Source organism: Phocoena phocoena, chromosome 19 (assembly GCF_963924675.1).
Source record: "Phocoena phocoena chromosome 19, mPhoPho1.1, whole genome shotgun sequence".
Lineage (NCBI taxonomy): Eukaryota > Metazoa > Chordata > Mammalia > Artiodactyla > Phocoenidae > Phocoena > Phocoena phocoena.
The window spans coordinates 17,019,279-17,034,654 of NC_089237.1; the positions used below are offsets into that span (position 1 = coordinate 17,019,279).

The 15,376-nt window shown below is 49.2% G+C and overlaps 1 long non-coding RNA gene across 1 annotated transcript; it reads right to left on the minus strand.

Moving 5' to 3' along the window:
* Positions 1-673: 673 nt before the first annotated feature.
* Positions 674-2,075, minus strand: LOC136139205 (uncharacterized). The gene is made up of 2 exons (XR_010656793.1): positions 1,995-2,075; positions 674-1,024 (listed from the first exon to the last, which is right to left on the minus strand). It is a non-coding gene; the product is annotated as an uncharacterized lncRNA (long non-coding RNA).
* Between the last annotated feature and the right edge of the window lie 13,301 nt (positions 2,076-15,376).

The window sequence follows — 15,376 nt, forward strand, 5'->3', positions numbered from 1 at the left end:
AGGATCGAATGGTGCGGACATCTTTACAGCAGCTGGCTTCATCTTCAAACTCCCAGAGAAGACTAGAGTACTAAGTAGTTAGCGCCAACTATCCACTGAACTTTAAAAACTTAGATTTCCCGACTCTGTGTGAGAAATGACCACCAAAGATGCAATCCTTCGACTTGAGTGTTTGCATGAGTCTTAAATATGTAAATCAAGGTATAACATTAAAGCCATCAACAGTCTAGTATGAAATTCTTAAAAAGCTGGTTTCCAGTCCATTTTCCTAAAGTACCCCCAAATCACCGAGCACATTTCTTCATCCCCACCACGACTTTCTCCACCTCAATATATCAGACCCTTATCCCCACCCATTACCTACTTCTGAGCTCTTTTACTTCAAGAATTGTTGACTTTGGAGGAATCACTTGGATCTTGATACTGTTTCAAACCAATAACTATAGATTTATTATCCATATCATTATCCATTGCATTCATTGTATGTATCCATTTATTCATTGTATCCATTATCTGTGTATGGAGAAGATCCATAATCTTCTGCAGATAGATTATGAACACCTCATGAACAATATTTACAGATTTATCATCCTTTTTCTGGTACCTAGCACACTCATACTCTATTAGGTACTCAAATATACTTGGGATTAATCATGACTAAATTAACACATTCTTTGCACAAGGAATGCTTTAATAATTCCAAAAATATAGAAAATTCTTCATCGTGGTCTTCTTGGTTTGCAAATGACAGTCAGGAACCAGGGGCCTGGGCCTGGATAGGAACAAGGAGGAAGTCCTAGAAAACCATTTACTCCTGGGCCTCTGGTCAGTTTTATTTGTAAATGGGAAAGGAAGAAAATAACATGAGGTGGAGGCAAGAGGAAGGAGAAATGAAGAATTCCCAAGTGAGGAGAGGAGTTCTGGAATGACTCCACCACAGGCCTGCTCCCTGTCTCATGCCAGGTGGCATCCTGTCATCCAGTAGGAGAGTGGCCGGCCTGCACAGTGCAACCTCCATTTTACCCTGTGGAGAGAAGGAAGATTGGTTCTTTTTTTTTATTAAGAATCAATTTTATTTATTTTTGGTTGCGTTGGGTCTTCGTTGCTGCACACGGGCTTTCTCTAGTTGCGGCGAGTGGGGACTACTCTTTGTTGCGGTGTGCAGGCTTCTTATAGCAGTGGCTTCTCTTGTTTCGGAGCACAGGCTCCAGGCGCGTTCGCTCAGTAGTTGTGGCACATGGACTTTGTTGCTCCACGGCATGTGGAATCTTCCCAGACCAGGGTTCGAACCCACGTCCCCTGCATTAGCAGGCGGATTCTTAACCAATGAACCACCAGGGAAGCCCAGCAACACTTCTTATAGAAAATGTTGCTGCCAATTATGTAGAGAGGGCCCATGGCAGCCGTGTTTATGTTGCTTAATTTCTTCCATGCCTGTAGCTGAATGAATGGAGCTGGGACACAGGGTCCAAGCTGAACCCATCAGATCCTCCCTGCCAGGCACTTGGACTGGGACTGAGCCTAGCTAGTCTCTATGGTTGCTTAGGACATTAGCCCATAGATTCAGGGCAGACATAGTCTGTCTGGTAGACTGTAGAGCAGAGAAAGCTGGTCTGCAGAGGGAGTAGTGAAGCCAATGCACAAAGAGAAGCAGAAACCTGCAAAGGGAAGTTTCTAGCCCTGCTTCCACCCTCTTCCTGAGGCCCAGCTGCACCCCTCATGTGGGCTCAGCAAGACACCTTGTCCTCTCAGAATAAACCTCCCCCGGCTAGCTCAAGTTGCTCTGTGCCTACAACCAAAAGAGTTTTGTTTAATACGGTGTCAGAGGAAGAGCCAGATCCCAGGTCTTCTAAGTCGGAATTCCAAGCTCTGCCACATCCCACATTTTTCTAGGCTATAGAAAAGGTCAGGTCCTGGCCTATTGTCCCTTTCTCTGTCACTACATCTTTCTTAAGGCTCTGCCCACTAACTTCATCCCACCATGGCCTCCTCACCAGTTCTTCATCCCCCCTGTTCCGGACACAATCTTTTTTGCACAGTTGATGATTGAAAGAAGATTTGGGCTCAGCAGTTCTGAAAGGGAGAAAGAGGATACCCGTCAGTGCACAGGGGACAGTCCCGAAGACTGGCTCTCCCTGCAACCCAACACTATCCAACATGCGTCTGTATACAGGTATGGTGAGGAGGCACCACCTGTACTTGGAGAAGTCCTGGAGCCCTACTCCTTTTTTTTTTTTATATAGGCTTATGGGTGTCCAAGGCTTTGTAAAAGGGGGTGTTTCTACATAGAATAACATGGTGGAGAGCTAGCTGAGTCAGAAATCTGGAAGGTGTCACTGTAGTTGGGCAACAGGTGAGGCACTGGTTGCTGGTGACATGCAGTCAGCTGCAGAGGTGATTGGAGAAACACCTGGAGTTGATCCTTAGTTGCTCTCTGGAATGTTCTCACTGGGATGAAAGCTGGGTAGACTGCAGGCAGTGCAGCATCGGAGAGAACATAGCTGCCATTCAAAAGGGCTGCCAGAGGAAAGGTGTCCGTAGGGAAATATCATCTCTCAAAATATGGTCTGTGGAGCTCTACACTCAAACATCTCTAGGATGCTTCTTTAAAAGGATGATCCTGGGACTTCCCTGATGGTCCAGTGGTAAAGAATCTGCCTTCCAGACTTCCCTGGTGGTGCAGTAGTTAAGAATCCACCTGCCAATGCAGGAGACATGGGTTCGAGCCCTGGTCCAGGAAGATCCCACCTGCCGCGGAGCAACTAAGACTGTGTGCCACAACTACTGAGCCTGTGCTCTAGAGCCCGCGAGTCACAAGTATTGAGCCCACGTGCCGCAACTACTGAAGCTCGCTTGCGTAGAGCCCGTGCTCCACAACAAGAAAAGCCACCACAATGAGAAGCCCACGCATCACAACAAAGAGTAGCTCCAGCTCACCGCAACTAGAGAAAGCCTGCGTGCAGCAATGAAAACACAGCTCAGACAAAAATAAATTTTTTAAAAAAATAATAATAATATAAATAAATAAATAGTCTACCTTCCAATGCAGGGGATGTGGGTTCAATCCCTGTTTGGGGAACTAGGATCTCACATGCCACAGGGCAACTAAGCCCGCGCGTCACAACTACTGAGTTTGCACGCCTCAACGAGAGAGCCCGCGCGTCACAAACTACAGAGCCCACGCGTTCTGGAACCCGTGCCACAACTAGAGAGAGAGAACCTGCTCGCCAAAACTAGAGAGAAGCCCGAGCCCTACAACGAAGATCCTGCGCGCTGCAATAAAGGGATCCCGCATGCTGCAACTAAGACCTGACGCAGCCAAAAAGTAAAGAAAATAAATAAATAAAAAAATAAAAATTTAAAAATAAAACGCTGATCCTAAATAAGTAAATAAAAATAAAAGTCTAGTCCTGGACACACACACGCCCCCCCTTATCAATAATAAACAAAGCCACATGCTACTTAAAGTGGTAAAATCAGAGTTCAATCAATAATGCACAATTGCAGTGGTAGAGGGAAAGAGACCTTCATGAACTGAACTCAACTGCGACCTGTACAGGGCTTTTAAAGGGAAGATGAGGGGATGAGGAGGGGGGAGGGTCTGTCTAGTCAGAGAAGTGAGAAGGGGAAGGCGGGGTGGTCACGTGAAACCCATCTGTGCTGGCTAACTGACGCTTCTCAAAGTTAGGCTCCTACCCTGTCCCAGAAGCCGGGAGACAAGGGCCCTATCTTTAGGTGCTGGCTAGAACAAACAGCAAATCCTTTAGGCAGCCTTGAGCTTTTTTCAGGCAGCCACTTTAAGGAGGGCTAGGGTCATCCTAGACATGTGGTCTCGAGCTGTTAGAAACTATGTTAGTGTTTGTTGACGTCTTTATAGGCCAAGGTTGGATCTAGAGGAAGGCTCAGAGGAGCCTGGCTAGAGTTTGGTCCAGCAGAGAGCCTGTCACCCTCCAAACTCACGTGCCCACCCATCCTGAGTCAACCTCAGAAGCAGAGAGACCCATTTTAACAAGCCTTGTTACGCTCACTGAACTGCTGAGGTGTGGAAGGAAGGGGGGCAGGGAAGTAGGGGCTGCCGAGGTTCTCTGGCTTCTTCGGGGTCTGAGGTGAGCAGGGATTTGAGGGTGGGAGAGGCCAGGTGAAAGGATGACTGGGAGGGAGACTGGACTCTTGTCTTGGACACTGGACGGCTGCCCCCGCCCCCCATGGAGGTGAGGGCCTCTCACTCCTGGGGAGCACCAGGCCCTGGCCAGTTCTGGCCCCTGGGGTCCTGGTGAGAGTGAGATGCGTTGACACCTGGAGAACTGATAACCTAATAAAAGAGTGGGTACATGTACTGGTTAGTTACTGCCACAATAATGCTATGTAATAAACCCATCCAGAAATTCAGTGGGTTGGAATAACGATTCCCATCAGTCTGCCGTTTGGCTGGTACAGCTATGGTTTAATGCTCTGCTGGCTGGGTCTGCTCTGCTTCTCATTGCTGGTCTGCAGATCAGCCAAGGTAGCTCTTTTCCATGTGTGTTCATTCAGGGGCCCGGGCTGAAGAGGCAGCATCTACCCAAGAGAAGCATACGGGGGCAAGCACCATCAGGCTTCCTCCAGCTGGGCACGGAACTGGCATGCTCTCATTTCTGCCCACTCCATGGGCCAAAGCAAGTCACATGGCCAAGACCCAAGCCAGGGGACTGGACAGTACACTCTGCCCACAGTGAGACATGGCAAAGAGTATGGATGCAGGGAGGGATGAGGAATCGGGACTAATGATTCTATCTGTCCCAGGATGTGGCTGAGTCTTGGTTTGGGATGTGTGCAGATGACTGTGATTTTATTCCGCATCAATAAACAGCAGCCATAGGACCTGTTGGCACGGATATTCCTGGTTCTGTAACAGAAGTAAGTGTTCCGCAGAATGCACACCTTCCACTCTTTCAGGTGTCACCTCTAAATGGAACATTGTGAAAGACAGTGTCCATAGTGTGCAGACCCAAACACTGTTCTCTATTAGGTCAGGAACGCTGACAAGGCAAGAATCATATCTCCTTCCTCTCCCCAATGTCTAGTAGCAGGCCCTGCCCCCAGTGATGACTCAGGAACATTCTTCAGTGAATTTTAGACCATTTCTTCATTCTCCCCTTATGATTCCTTGTGAAATACAGACCGACCTCCTAGAGGTCAGCACAAGATGCTATGTATTGGCCCCATAAGCTGCAAAGGAACTATGCCATTTGGAGCTGAGTTTTTTACCCACATCAGCCTCACATAGGGACCTCACAGAAGAAAAGGTTTGTACAGGGTAAACATCAAAACAGGTTAGTGAAGTGTCTTTCTCTAGACTCCATTTGACACTGGAAAGAGACTCACTGCCTGAAATATCCTAAGAGGAAGGCTGTCTAAAAGCACAATCCTAGGGAGTTCCCTGGCGGTCCAGTTGTTAGGACTAGGCACTTTCACTACCTAGGGCCCAGGTTCGATCCCTGGTCGGAGAACTAAGATCCCATGTGCTGTGTGGTGCGACCAAAAATAAAAAAAAAAAATAAAAAATAAAAATTTTAAATAAAACCACAATCCTAGTTAGGGATCCACGTGGACTTAAAGACAACTTTAAGAACAGTGAGATTCACCATCAGAGCCCGCATGGCTCCACAAAGCCCCTTGGCCCCTCTCATCATGTCTTTGTCCCTGTCATCGGGGCAGAAGCAAAACTGGCCCCAGATGCTCTCCGTTCATTGTTGCCTTGCCCTGCAGACTTTTCGCCCTAAAGGAGAACCACTTAAAGGGAGCCATGATTAACCCTAAAGAATGCCACCATCACCACTGAATTCCAGGCACAGGGCATGAGGGTGGAAAGCGTATTTTAGGGCAGTGACTCATGGTAAGTCGTAGCTTCCAGTCCCTAAAAGGGACTATTCAATGTCAAACTACTCAGGCCCAGGCCGGTATAAGTGGAGGGGTGGGGAACGCAGCATTCTTGAGAGATGTGTTGGTTATGATGCATGTAAAAGATTTTAGAGCTTTTTATTAAAAGTGATGACTTCTCTAGACTGGGTAAGGGATTGCCTTACTGGATTACGAGAGCAGGTTTTAAAAATAAGGCAGACTGGAACAATCTATCTCCAAGATGTATGTGTTGTTGTGTGAATAAAGCAAGATGCTATTATACACTTTGTGTTAGATGTACAGTATAGAACTGCACAGTCCAACACAGTAGCCACTACTGCATGTAGCTATGTAAATCCCAATTTAAATTAATGCAAATTAAATACATTTTAAAAGTCAGCTCCTAAGTCACACTAGCCACATTTCAAGTGCTCAATAGTCACATGTGGCTAACGGCTACCATATCGGACAATATGCAGATAGACTGTTTCATCACTATGGTTCTATTGGATGATGCTGGTACAGAATATCTCTAGAAGGGCACACAAACTCATAACGGTAGTTGCTCTCAGGAAAGAAAACTGGGAGACTGCAGCACCATATCCCGTTTTGTACCTTTTGAATTTTATATCATGTATTTGTATTAAGTAATTAAATTAAAAAAAACAAACTGGGAATTAGAAATCCCCATATAGGGGGACTTCCCTGGTGGTCCAGTGGGTAAGACTCCGTGTTCCCAATGCAGGAGGCCCGGGTTCGATCCCTGGTCAGGGAACTAGATCCTGCATGCATGCTACAACTAACAGTTCTCATGCTGCAACTAAAGAAGCCCACATGCCGCAACTAAAGATCCTGCATGCCGCAACTAAGACCCGGTGCAGCCATAAATAAATAAACAAATAAATAGAAATTTCCATGTAGGGTCACTGTACCAGGACAGTGATTCCCAGGAGATGACTTTGCAATCAGCCTAAAACAAAATAAGTTAATAGATATTATGATTTCACATTTAATTTTTTTTCACAGTGTGAACTTTTAGCTCCTGCCACCATCTCTCTGCTCTTGTGAGCTCACAGACAACAATGTGAAGTAGCAAGGGGATGTTAAAGGAAAAACAGGGCTTTCCTGGTGGCGCAGTGGTTAAAAATCTGCCTGCCAATGCAGGGGACACTGGTTCCATCCCTGGTCCGGGAAGACCCCACATGCCGCAGAGCAACTACACCCGTGCGCCACAACTACTGAGCCTGCGCTCTAGAGCCCACGAGCCACAGCTACTGAAGCCCGCACGCCTAGAGCCCGTGCTCCACAGCAAGAGAAGCCACCACAATGAGAAGCCTGCGCACCGCAACGAAGAGTAGCCCTTGCTCGACACAACTAAAGAAAGCCCACGTGCAGCAACGAAGACATAATGCATCCAAAAATAAATAAATAAATTTTTATTTTATTTTTAAATTCATTACTCTTTTTTTTCAATTAATTAATTTATTTTTGGCTATGTTGGGTCTTCATTTCTGTGCGAGGGCTTTCTCTAGTTGCAGAGAGCGGGGGCCACTCTTCATTGCGGTATGCGGGCCTTTCACTGTCGCGGCCGCTCTTGTTGCGGAGCACAGGCTCCAGACGCCCAGGCTCAGTACTTGTGGCTCACGGGCCCAGTTGCTCTGCGGCATGTGGGATCCTCCCAGACCAGGGCTCGAACCCGTGCCCCCTGCACTGGCAGGCAGATTCTCAACGACTGTGCCACCAGGGAAGCCCCTAATTTTTTTAAAAAAGGGAAAAACAACCTATTGTCAAGCACTGGTTGACGGCATTTTTTTTTTCTCTTGAGAAATGTATGCAGATGACTGTGATTTTATTCTGCATCAATAAACAGCAGCCATGGGACCTGTTGGTAAGGATATTCCTAGTTGTGTAACAGAAAGAAGTGTTCTGCAGAATGCATACCTTCCAAGTGAAACAGGAGGAAGGGGGCAGGGCACAACCTCTAAAGAATGACATAGGGGCTTCCCTGGTGGCGCAGTGGTTGAGAGTCCGCCTGCTGATGCAGGGGACACGGGTTCGCCCCCCGGTCCAGGAAGATCCCACATGCCGCGGAGCGGCTGGGCTCGTGAGCCATGGCCGCTGAACCTGCGCGTCCGGAGCCTGTGCTCCGCAACGGGAGAGGCCACAACAGTGAGAGGCCCGTGTACCGCAAAAAAAAAAAAAGAATGACATAGCCAGAGCACGCGACATAAACGTTAGAATCAACTAGGTCCAAGATGGCGGACGAGTCGACTTCCACTAGACCTTGAACCTCAGTACACACTCGTAACATATCAGCACGCTAAATGACACACCCACAGGCGCCATGACAGTTCCAAGGCTGATCATAAATGGTCAAAAAGTGGGCGTAGCCCAAATCCTGGACACCCCCACCCCTTCCCCAAAATAGCTGGAATACTCCTCCCACTCATTAGCCTATGAAATTACCCACCCCTATGAAAACTGACAGCCCATACCTCGGGGCCTCTCGCCTTCCGAGATGGCTCACACTCTGTCTGTGGAGTGTGTATCTCCCTGAATAAACCTTCTTTCACTTTACTATAGCTCACTCTTGAATTCCTTCCTGCGAGAAGCCAAGAACCCACACTCGGCAGCCATCCCAGGGACTCGCCTGAGACCTGGAACGTGAGCATCCACTCGGGCCCCACTTTCTTTCCCGCAACGGGGGTAGGGGGAATATGCAACACCACATGATGCTTTTAGAGAAGGAATAAGCATAGACCAAAAGGGGACAGAAGATTAGACGTTGCTCTGCTCAAGAGGCAACCCGTTGAGCAGTGGGTTTCCAAGATGTGGCTGTAAGTCCTGGGAAGACGAGTTACAGCAGGGGGCCTCGTAACACACGTATCCACCAAGCCCTGTTTGCAGAGCCAATAAATCCTGTGTCTCCACAAATAGAATTATTGTATCACTAACAGCTATCACACATTGAGGGTGTATGTTATCTCATCTTACAGCGACCTGTGAGGTAGATCTTATTCTCCCCAATTAACAGATAAGGAAACTGAGACTTGGGGGCGGGGGTGGGGGAGTAAATAACTCGCCCAAGTTCACAAAGATAATATATTAGTCACTGCTCTTTATGTTCCAAGTGAAAGCAATCCAAGTAAAAAATGCTTAAACCACAAATGGCACACAGTATATCAGCTCGCATAACCAGGAAGCCTACGGGCTTAGAGCTGGCTGCTTCCAGGACTCAAACAACGTCATCCTCTCCCCATCTGTCCCTTGACTCTGCTTTCCTCTTTCATGGATTCAGCCTCCAGAGGACTCCTGCCCCCTGACAGCAAAGATGGTCATTAGTCATTCCCACTCCACACCTTTGGACCATGTGTCCAGCAGGAGGAGACCCTGATTGGCCAGCCACGGTCATGTGCATATGCTGGGCGGGGTCTTAAACCAGTACTTCAGTGCCCACTGAATCACAGGGAGCAGAGGAGGCTCTGTTCGGCAGCATGTGGAATCTTCCCAGACCAGGGCTTGAACCCGTGTCCCCTGCATTGGCAGGCGGATTCTTAACCACTACGCTACTAGGGAAGTCCCTAAAACTTAAATCCATCAAAAGTCACCTCCTCCAGGATGCATTTCAAGCTCTCTTGTCTAGCAGTTTGCAAGTGCTTTTATTATTCTTCAAATTGTGTGGTAATGTGAGATTCTTTTTCTAGCTGGAGTCTACCTGGTGGACTCTTGGTCCATGTGTGAAACCTTTTGTGGAATGCTCCTTCATTCTCCAGCCGTCCCACCCCCAGCCGCCTGCCAGGATGCAAGGCTTTATTCAGCTTCACAAAGTTTTGTAGAGCAAGATGACAAGCCCACAGATTTTTCACAGAGGCTGAGAAGCCTGGGAAATAAGAGAAGACCGGGAGATGGGGGTGCTGCTGAAAAGTCAGACAGCATTAATCCAGGGGACTCCCACAGCTTTTGCAGATGGCAGCTGTGCAAACATTCATCCCAATTGAAACCGCTGGGGGCGTTTCAGGGGGCTCCAAAGAGCTCTGGTTCTTTATGTCTCAGCACAGAAAGAATTCAGTGAGGCAAGGTGTTAGATAAGAAGTGATTTATTAGAAGAGGACGCTTGTGAGGCTTACAAGCGGGTGGGTGAGAGGGTGCCCCGCCCTGAGAACTCAGTGGGCTACAGTTGTATAATCAAAGGAAAAGTGAGGAGGGGGAAAAGACCACCGTCTTCCTCATTCTTGAGTAGACATCATGCTTCCATCATTAGTCCTCCTCTATGTCGGGCGGAGGGGTTTTCTCTGTCATGGGACTATGGAAAAATTATTCCAGGTCTCAGTACAATGAGGGTCTTTCACTTTGAAATATCACCTTTCCATAAATTATTGTTTTTTATGTGTACAGAGAGTATGTCCTAGGGGTCATTAACTTACTGAGCTCACTGGGCAGGATGTGGGTCTCATGCCACCATTGTTTTATAGTTTGGGGGCATGTCTCTTGCTTCTGTTGCATGGTTTTGTTGCTAAGCAAGCCTGCTTGGCTTTGTGGTTAAGCAAACCTGCTTTCTTGAGTAATCGTTAACTTACAGGGGTCTCCCATACTTTGTTTTTGCTTACAATCCCCTAGTGGGATTAACTATTTAATCACCTACTTTACTCTGCCCCTATCAGAATAACTGAGGGAGGACTTTCCTGGTGGTACAGTGGTTAAGAATCCCCCTGCCAATGCAGGGGACACAGGTTCGAGCCCTGGTCCATGAAGATCCCACATGCCGCGGAGCAACTCAGCCCGTGCGCCACAACTACTGAGCCTGCACTCTACAGCCCGCGAGCCACAACTACGGAAGCCCACGTGCCACAACTACTGAAGCCCACGCGCCTAGAGCCGGTGCTCCGCAACAAGAGAAGCCACCGCCATGAGAAGCCCGCGCACCACAACGAACGGTAGCTCCTGCTCACCACAACTAGAGAAAGCCCGCACACAGCAATGAAGACCCAACACAGCCAAAAATAAATAAATAAATAAAATAAAGAAAAAAAAAAAGAATAACCGAGGGACGTTGCACGTTCCATTTGTGGGGAGGGCATGCTTGTGCCAAGCCAGTGAGGCTCTTGCTGTGCCAATCATGACCAGAAACACTGTCCTGCCAAGGTAACCGATTTCCCTAGTAAATCTCTTACTTTCCACCTTGTTTACAATGAGTTCGGCCCTGAGAGAACACTTTGCCTCTATGTCCTTATTTCTAATCTTTCCGCTCAACTGTTAACTCCAGTGAAGGTGCTCAGCAGTCAGATGCATCTAGCCTAAAGCCGCGGTGGTTCTCACTGCTGGAGAATTACAGAAGGGGCCGACCACAGCCCCAGCAGACGCTTTTATAAGTGGAAACTGTCACTGGTGTCACCTGAAAGCTGGGTTCACCTCTTGTTGGCTGTCAAGCCAAAAGATATAACTTTTTAAAAAAGATTTATTATTTGTTTATTTTGGGCCGCGTTGGGTCTTAGTTGCAGCACGTGGGATCTTCGTTGTGGCACGCGGGATTTTTCGCTGTGGTGCGCGAGCCCTTCGCTGTGGTGCCGGTCTTCTCTCTAGTTGTGGCGTGTGGGTTTTCTCTTCTCTACTTGTGGTGCGCAGGCTCCAGGGCACGTGGGGCTCTGTAGTTTGCAGCATGCAGCCTCTCTAGTTGAGGTGCGCAGGCTTAGATGCCCCTCAGCGTGTGGGATCTTAGTTCCCTGACCAGGGATTGAACCCGTGCCCCCTGCATTGGAAGGCGGATTCTTTACCACTGGACCACCAGGGAAGTCCCTAAAAGACACAACTGTTATTACCAAGGCTGTTTCTCCAGAATCATCCACCTACCCCTCCCTCGAATGGAAACTAAGTCTATCTAAGTTTCAGGAGGAAGCTGCAAAGAGAAAAACAAGAAGTGGTTAGAACCAACTAGGCCCAAGATGGTGGAAGATTTGACTTCCAGTAGACCTTAAGCCTCACTGTAATGAATTACCATGCTGAATGACACACCCACTAGCGCCATGACAGTTGACAATTGCCATGACAACTGGAAGAGCCCAGACAAGGACTGAAAAGGAGTATTGCATCAATTCCGCGTCCAAACCACACCCCTGTTGTTGGATAACTCACAAATATTCCTCGTCTCTTTCCAATTCACTCTCTTTTACCTCTCCTATATATATGATGTCTCCACCTGAGTTGGGTTGAGAAGTTGATTTGAGAAAAGTTCCTCTTCTCCATTCTTTCTCTTTTTTTATTCACTTATTTATTTTACTTAGTTATTTTTGGCTGTGTTGGGTCTTCGTTGCTGCACATGGGCTTTCTCTAGTTGTGGCGAGCGGGAGCCACTGTTCGTTGAGGTGTGCGGCTTCTCATTGCAGTGGCTTTTCTTGTTGCGGAGCATGGGCTCTAGGCACACGGGCTTCTGTAATTGTGGCTCGTGGGCTCTCAAGCGCAGGCTCCGTAGTTGTGGCTTCATTGCTCTGCGGCATGTGGGAACTTCCCGGACCAGGGCCTGAACCCGGGTCCCTGCATTGGCAGGCAGATTCTTAACCACTGTGCCACCTGGGAGCCCCTCTTCTCCATTCTTTAGCCATTGAATAAAGCTTGTCTGTTCCAGTCTCAGCATCGGTTTCATTATTGGCTGTGCTAATCCAAGCAGAAAAAACCTCCTTGGCAGAGACCAGGGGTCTCAGCTGGCCAGGACCCTGGCACAGGTCCAGTCAACCAATTCAATATCACAACCAAGTCAAAGACCAGAAGGAAGGATTTATTACTTGCAGCAAGAGAACATGGAGGATCTTTCCCAAAGCAGCATCTCCCCAGACAGCAAAATTGGGGCAGTTTTAAACTAAGGGCACATGCATACTTCATGAAGGGGCTTGGGTGGTGTATGCACATTCATGAAGGGGCTTGAGCAGAGGGGAATTCAACATAGAATAGGGGCAAAGGTTGACAGAGTCCAAGCTTTAGTTGATTGAAGTCACCAGGGTCAGAAAAGGTCAACATCATCATTCCTTAATTTTCCACCAGTCTGCGGTCTTAGCATGTAGTTACCACCCTCCACCTGGGTGGGGGTCCTTAGTTCCTGTAGTACAACTCAAAGATATGTATCAGATTATTAAGTCTATCCCTTAAGGAGGGAACTAGGACTCCTGTTTTATCGCGGAATTATTGTTTCTTGATGGCTTTCCTCCATTCCTTTTTTCCTTTAAGATCATTAATTACTGAGACCTGTTCAAAGGCAAGCATTGTGGTCAGGCTCAGATCACAAAATGGCTTAGGCTGAAAATGGCTTCTCTTATGTCAAAAAGCTATATCGGGTTCTTTTCCTCCTGGAAACACACACACACACACACACACACACACACACACACACACACACAACTGCTTACACTGGGACCTCAGTCTTCCCAGAGATATGAGGAACACCTTCCCTGGAGAGGCGGATGGAGCACAGGAATCCAGCAGAGATCAGTGGAGCTTGCTCCTAAGAACTGGCCTGTCCCCTCCTCTCCCAGCCCTGTAAGCCACTCCAGGGTCCCCTGGACCTGCATGTAGTGGTACGTCTCCGCCCCTGGCCCACGCTCAGACCCTAGGCTCTCAGTCGATCAAAGCCTGCATGTGTTAAATGTCTGAAGTATGGCAGGACACCCCTGCTACTTTTGACGTTTTGCTCTGATTCCATTTGAAAGAGAAATAGCACTTATACGATGTAAAGCAAACAAGGCTGTATGAGAATTGCTTGAGCATGTGCGGCGCGGGGATGATGGCGCGTTACAGGACAATGCCCAGAGGACCTCAAGGAGCTCACTTGGTATAAGCTGTGCTCAAAACATCTACGTTTTTCCTGAGAGCAGGAGGGAAGCTCTAAGTTGGGCCTGGGCTCTGCCCACCGGGCTACGCTGATGCCCTGGGGGAGGCAAAAACGGGATAAGCGTTGGTCCCATTTTACAAGTGGGCAACCTTCGCTGAAGGCGGCCATGTGTCGGCCCCAATTCTACGCAGATAGTGCTGCGGCCAGATAAGGTCAGGAAGCCAGAAGCCAGGATCTCGTCTGACGCAGACCCTGCGAGAGGCAGGCAGTGAGAACGCACTCCGCCCGGAGTCTGTGGCGTTGCCTCTCTGCGCCCAACAGAAAGGGGAGGATCGCGAGTCTCCCAGATCATGTCTCTGCTCCGGGCCTGGGAACCCTGGGGCGTCCAAGCGCGCTGGCCCCGCCCCGCGGTTCCTCCGCGCCCCGCGATTGGCTCCGAGGGCCAGGGCGGGGCCGGACGCCCAGCCGACGTGATAGACGGCGTCAGGCGCCGCGGGAACCGCTTCCTGTTGTCAGTAGTCCGGAGGCCGCAGCGTCCGGTCGGAGTCTTAGGGGCTGCAGCGACCGGGAGTGCCCCCGCCCCCCTCCCCACTCCGTTTGGTGAGTTAGGGGTCGGGGGCGAGGCGGGCAGCAGAGGGGCGGCGAGGCCGGGACGGGAACAGGCGAACAGGGAACAGCAGCCCTCTCCGTGATCACAAACCCTTGGTTACCTTGAGACTGTCCTGCTTCAGAGTCCTCACCCTTCCCAGCCCAAGCCCCGCGCCCCACTCCAACTAGCCTTCGGCCCGCACTGCCGCTGCTGGCCTCTCCCCTCTATTTGCTACTCGAGACCTGACCCCAGCCCTTACCCCCACCCTCTCACCGCCGGTCTTGCGTAAATGCAGCCGCACCCTTGATGTCCCTGTAGCCCACTTCCAACCCCGACCTTGGCCACATCCCTCCGCCTCCCTTTAACACAGCTCGTCTTCACCTCTCAACCCCTTTGGCCGTGCTAATGCTGCACACAGGCCTCTTCAGGACCCACCATTCTGGTTTGCCCTTTTCGGGATCAGCTTTCTTATCCGAATCTCCCACACCCCCCTGGTCAGCTCCCCACCTCTGTCCCACTCTCATTTAAGACCCACCACTAAAGTAGATGCCCTGTTGAGCACACCCTTTTCTTTTTGATAACTCTGATCTCAGCCCTATCCCAAGTCTTACATGTATCTTGTCCTCACAGACTCATACCCTAACTTCCTAGCCCACCATATACTTCCTTTCCATCTCCAACCATCAGAGGACACCCCCATCCCTAAGTCTTTGCTAAACCACCCCCAACTCTTGGTGCCCCAGTTACTACCACCCTCAGCCAATCTTATTAAAAATGAGATCTCCTGCCCTTTCACTTCTGCTGTCCCCACCTCAGCTCTACACCCATTTTTCTCTTGACCCCCGTCCCCATTCAATCTGAGAATTTAGTGCAGAGTCCCCTGGCAACCCCACCGGCTGCCCCTCAACAGCCAAATTTAGGTGCTTCCTGGGAGCCCAGCAGTTAGAGACTGAGCACCTTGATGGGTGCATGCAGGGCCTCAGGTGGTAAATAAGTGTGGAGAAGTAGAGATCCGCCCTCGGGTCAGGGTCAGGGATTTTTTTTCCCGGGTGTCTTGTCCGCTGTACCTGCTCCCAGGGATTATGGGTCTA